The sequence below is a fragment of the Paralichthys olivaceus genome, chromosome 7 (assembly GCF_024713975.1).
Source record: "Paralichthys olivaceus isolate ysfri-2021 chromosome 7, ASM2471397v2, whole genome shotgun sequence".
NCBI classification, from domain to species: Eukaryota; Metazoa; Chordata; class Actinopteri; order Pleuronectiformes; family Paralichthyidae; genus Paralichthys; species Paralichthys olivaceus.
In genome coordinates, this window is record NC_091099.1 from 5,159,817 (window position 1) to 5,165,816 (window position 6,000).

Genomic DNA, 6,000 nt, shown 5'->3' on the forward strand with positions numbered 1-6,000 from the left:
TGACATTCTGAGAGAAAGGAAACTGTTTTTAGACATAAAGGGCAACTTACAGCTGTGAAGTTACTCAGGACAAAAACATTTTGCAGGACCAAGGGAGGGGAATCTTGGCACAATAGAAGCTGCTAAAAGTGCATTTGCTCTCTGGGGGCAGAGAGACAGATTCAATATGGGGCAGTATTAACCTAGATTCCCCCACTAGATGTCGGGGAAAGCATTTCCATCTCAGGGGAACTGGAACGGTGCTGAGCCACCCGGAGTAGGACACTTTTCTCTGTTAAAAGCACAGTCAGATTCAAAGTTTATAGATATTCAACTGATACTGATACCAGGAAAATAACAAAACCTGAATGCCAACACTTGTGTGCTGTCTGAAAGGAAGATATACATACACATCATCTGAACGTCATGCATCAGTGCTCAAACACAAAAAATGTTCTCCTTCATTTTAAAAGTTCACAGAGTACAGTTTGAATAAGGTCCTCCCAATGTATGGTCTACCCTTTAGCCAATGCATTTGATTTTGCAGTTTTTCCAAAAACGCACAGATGCATTTTCAGCATGAAGCAACAAGTCAAATAAAACACTTCACATGCAAAATGCAGCTTAAATAGAAATAGAACAACAAACAACTCTCCCTCACATGTCGTATCTCTCCATAGCGTCACAGGTTCAAATAAAAGCTAAAAGAAAGATCCAGCTGATCATTTCAAATAACAAATAATCCTAACACTGCTCAATGAATTTAGAAATTAAGATCACCACATAATGGATAATAGAGATTTTAATGTAAATAAGGGAGAGAGGGGAGGATGACCTTCGCTACACAATCAGTGTCTTCATCCTCTACACCACCAGGAACCCCCCCTGCGTGGCTTCTTCTGCAGAGCCACAAGTACAGTATGTGTTTGGACGTGGTGTTTTCTGAGAATTCCTCACAGCACAGCATGGAAGTTGGGACATCTGTTGCTGGGTCTTCCTGCTAGAAAAAGCGATGATAAACTGCACAAACTACCCACAGAATGTGAGTCAAACAGCACTTCACATTCTCACCATCCTTTCATCCCTTCACTGATAAACACTCTCTCCATTCGTCAGTCATGGCAGGGCAAAGCCACAGTTCAAGTTGATAGGCTTAGGAACCAATGCCATTAAATATCCCCCCCTGATTAGTCCAAGGTAGACTGTCACGTGGCGAGACCAGACGTGCGTGGGTGTTGACACATCACCACTAAAAACCTCCCATCATTATTAAAAATGTGTACGATATATAATATATATATATGATTATTTGTTTTGGTTACAGAGGATTTAAGGTAGAGTGTGTAAGAATGTGAAGAAATTTAAACCATAACTTTCCCCACATTTCTTTTGGGATAATCCAAATGACATGAGGGTCTATCTTCATTCCTTACCTTGGCTTAGTGCCTGTCTGGCAAACTGTCAACAAACAACTAGTTGCCAGCACAACATAAACGCCATCAAACTAGTCTCACATAGTCATTTTACCACTTTTCCATAACTCATTAGAGTAATCTGCATCGTCTATAGTCCAATATTGTTTGTATTCCAACTATAACAAGAAAATACTGTATGTATATATATTTAGTTACCTAATCAATCAACACAATACTGCTCAATCACATTGAGTCTCAGGTATGTCACAGCACTGCTCGGGTGCTCACTTGCAGAGTTCAAGCACATGCACAAGCAACAGGATGCTGAGTACTGTTCACTAGTAGTGTCATTAGTAACCAGGGTATTTTAAATGTTACACACATTACCTTGAAGAGTCCCTCCTAACAGAGGACATTAGGTGTTGACTATTTGAAGCAGACTTTATCAAAACCAGAGGCAAACGCAAGTAGTGTCCGTCGTTATTGATCTCATGACCTACTTTCAATTGCCACTCAGCATCGATGACCTTCAAACATCTAATATGTTATTATCTGTGCTATTGGCACCACTTGCAGTCTGGCAGTTTGCGGTCATTCAATATCGGATCAATTTTTGTCCAATGTGAGTCTGACAGAGAATCCTAACACTGGATATTAGCCCATTATTGTTCCGTATAACCTAATTTGAAAGACTTAGTCGACTAAAGGTACATACAGATCACAGAGCAGCTGAAGCAATAGCAAATTAGGACTTTGCAATCTTTTCTCACTCTGCAGCAATTTCCCAAATATCACCTCACACTTCACTTCCAGCAGTCTGGTAATCATTTCCTCTTGTGTTTGGATTGCCTTTTCTCTAGATGTTTTTTTTTTTTTTTTTTCCAGTATTGTGAGTGAGACATTCAAGTAAGTCTTTTTAACTATTGACTATCTGTGTTACTCTCATGCCTGGCAAACACAATGCCACACTGTTAAAGATGATGAGCTCTTCTATATTTGTCTGCACTGAGAATAGGCCGAGGCGGATGAAGTGAAGGTTGTGTTGTGAGCATTCAGTAGTGTTGTCAGTGTTTAGAATTGTTGTGAGCATTTGGTGGTGATGTGAGTATAAGTAGTGTTGTGAGTATTTAGTTGTGTTGCAAGTATTTGGTTGTGTTGCAAGAATTTGGTTGTGTTGCAAGTATTTGGTAATGCTGTAAGGATTTGGTTGAGCTGTGAGTATTTGTTAGTGTTGGGAATATTTGCCGCTCATTAGGTATTAATGTACTGCAATTTCTTCTTCTCCCTGGCTAAAATATATACGCAGACGTGGCTACAAGCAAATATTGGCAGTTTGTCTATCAAGTTCATAAAACCAGCAGATTTATGATCAAGAAATTCTTGAAGCTGAATTTCTGACAAACACATCCAGTGTATAATCTTACAATCCAAACAACCCTCAACATCCCCTAGTGCCCCAAGGAGGGAGGTCTCTGCAGAGAGAGAGGTGCCTGTTGAAGGGTCCTAATGCTGGGGCTGGTGGTGAGCACGACAAAAGGTTGCAGCCTTGGCATCAAACCAGCAACACGAGTTGAACCTCAAGATGTCTTGGCCTGCACCGCATATGCTATATGACCTTTAAACGTCTGCCCACCTCTTCTCTCCTGTAAATCACCTTTCACGCGTTGTGTCTTCCCGTTGCACGTGTTCACAGTATGTAACATCGTCGTGCGTTGCTTGATATAACAACTGAGCGTCAAGAGTAATGGAGGTTGTTTAATTTGCATCGTTGACAGCGATGTTTGTGGTGATTGCTGCTCCACCACATGCGCCGTTATTTAAAGGTAGCCGGTCCGTGTCCCCCCACATCGGTTCGCCGGTACACTCGTGGCAGGAGCGGACTGAATATATATATATGAATGTATTTGCTTCTCTGCGTCGTTTAGGTTCGTGGTTGCCATGCAAACAAGTGACAGCCCGGCTGCAGCCGCAGGCGCCCTCCGCTAACGTGGAGATGGGGCTTTTACTTTATGTAGCTAGCTAGAACCGCTAGCCACCAACCGGGGCAGACAGCTAACACACGGAGATAACGTTACTACGACGGGAGGACACATTCCTCTGAACAGCACGTCGTTAACATGTCCACACAAAGTCTTCCATACGACAGAACACTCATCCCCCACCTTTATTTTATTTAACTCCACGCCACACAAGCTAGTTAGCGCGAGTTAGCACACAAAGCAGAGTTTAGTTGAAGCAGCTATAATAAGAGCAAGTTATGTTTCGGTGGAGGAGGCTGGTGGCGGAGCGAGGACAGCGGATGAAAATCACTCTACTCACTCGGTGTCGGCGGCGGCGGCGGCGCTCATGCGGTTGTTTCCGGGCGTCCTCCCCGGTCCAGCGGGCATAGCACGGGAGTGTTAGCCGGCGGGGCAGTAGTGGGCAGCGCTGGACGGTCAGAGTCGGCTGGAGGAGAAGTTGCTGTGTTCCAACATGGAGAGTGTGGAGGTTGGACTGACTGGTTCCTCCCGCTGCTGCTGCTGCTGCTGCGGCTCATCTGCCCGCTGCCTGCCTCTGTGGACGCCTCACCAGGAGATCTGGCGACACCTGTGGCCGCAGCAACGCGCTGCACCTGCCGCTGCTGCTGCACGACGCCTCACCGCTGGAGACACCGAGACACCGACCACCGAGACACCGAGACACCGACCACCGAGACACCCACAACCACAGACCGTGTCGTCCAGGAAGCACGTGTCACTGCCACTGCGATGAAAACCATAAAGATCCTGTAAATCATCGCAGTGAGAAACATGATGACAATGATGAAACAAATAGTGACGCAGCGTCTCATAATTATGACTTTTTTTAAATGGGTCAGTGTAAAGTTGATTCATCAAGTCGTTAAAAAGTCTCTCCGATTGTTCTATGTACAATTGAAATAATATTTAGTTGCAGACATTATCTTATAAACACTGTATAAACAATGTGAATATAGGCTGTAGACAGATAGATAGATAGATAGATAAGATAGATAGATAGATAGACAGACAGACAGACAGACAGACAGACAGATATATAGATAGATAGATCATATTCAACCTCCATTATATACGTTAACATACACAATGATTGTGATAATCAATTACTGTTACTGAGAAAAGATAAAATGATCCTTTCTTCATCTCACGATGTGGAGGTTTGCTGTGGTGCAGTAATAATAGAGATAGTCAAAAAAATAGACATTGGTAAAAGTAATAAATAAGTAAACATGCAGTATAACAGCAAGGAAGTATAAAATAGAAACAGAATAGAAATTGAAACAGAATATATTCAGTACAACGCCTTGTACATTGGCCATTGAATTCCACAGAGTGAGTATTAAACGGATAATAAATACTGTAAAAAATAATATCAAAGACAGAAAGTCTCCAACACCTTTTAATTAATGTGTGAATCAGTGATCCCGCCCATCCGCCTTTAAATACGGAAGTAGAAGTCGTGATGGCGCCTCCCTGTGGACAGATGGCCGCACAGCATCTGGTCCAGCAGCAGCTCTGTCTCCAAAGTAACAGCTGATCTCAGACTCTTCTCTCCTGAGAACATTCAGTGAGTCCAGCAGTCACTTCCCTTCTTCTCTTTCGAGACATTTGTATGAGAGGATGTTTCACTGGTGTTTCATATCTTAAAGAGGGTTCACTCTGCTCAAAGTCTGAGAAACCGAAAGATTTGAACTGATTAGTTTGTTGTTTATCCCTGAAAGTGTTAGTGTCTTGTTTGTTCGTTTACAGAGTGTGTACAGACAGAAATGTCTGTTAATTCAACATGAAAAGTTTCTTTGTGGTTGAAGTTGAATCAACATTAAAGAAGAGTTTCTACAGCGCCTTCACATGTTGACAAAGACTCACTGAAGTTTTTACGTTGAAGAAACGTGTAATAAATGTTGTGTGGCTACACTGACAGCCTGCTGACACGACTGAGGATTTTAAACTCAATGAGGACTGAACAACAATTGTTGAAGAAGAAGATTCTTGTATTTTACATAAAGCTTTATTTCACTGTGATGAATTCAGTTTCTCTGGATTTAGACAATAAAGATACATTTTAAGAAATCAGGAAGTATATCAGGAAGTACACCAGGAAGTCACTTTTGGAGGGAAACTGCAAAAGCTTCACCTGCAGGGGAAAAAAAGATCCCATTTCCCAGAAACTCTCAGCAGCTTTTGGAAAAAGGAGCAAAGTTTTAATAATTTAACTGAGGGAGCACAAACTGGCAGAACACAATTTTCTACATCTTTCACTGACTGAACTCAGATGTTCAGGTGAGTTTTGAATCCTTGTTTAATTTACTACTTTAGGTGTATTATATACAGGACAGATGTTAATTAAAGGTGAATCCATCATCAATGAAATCATGAGAAATTAATGTTCCACAAGTTAAGTGTTGCTGAGATTTCACTGAACTCACGGTTTGATTTGCAATATTTCGTCTTTTGACATATTTGATATTCTATGGTTCCTTTTTTGATGTTGTAAGTTACTGTCGGTGGCAACATTTGGATTTCACAAAAAACTTTTTTTGTTTCCATTTTGAGATTAGGAAATGTGTAAAGAAGTTCATTTGAACTTC

At 41.8% G+C, this 6,000-nt stretch overlaps 1 protein-coding gene across 4 annotated transcripts in view; it reads right to left on the minus strand.

Moving 5' to 3' along the window:
- Nucleotides 1–3,972, minus strand: part of osbpl5 (oxysterol binding protein-like 5) — a 36,142-nt gene extending 32,170 nt beyond the window's left edge. The window contains exon 1 of one of the 4 annotated variants that reach the window (XM_020102198.2): nucleotides 3,714–3,972. The gene's annotated coding sequence lies outside the window, so the exon portion shown is untranslated. The remainder of the gene's footprint in view (nucleotides 1–3,713) is intronic. The other 3 variants (XM_020102197.2, XM_069528383.1, XM_069528385.1) reach the window with 3 other exon arrangements.
- Nucleotides 3,973–6,000: the final 2,028 nt, after the last annotated feature.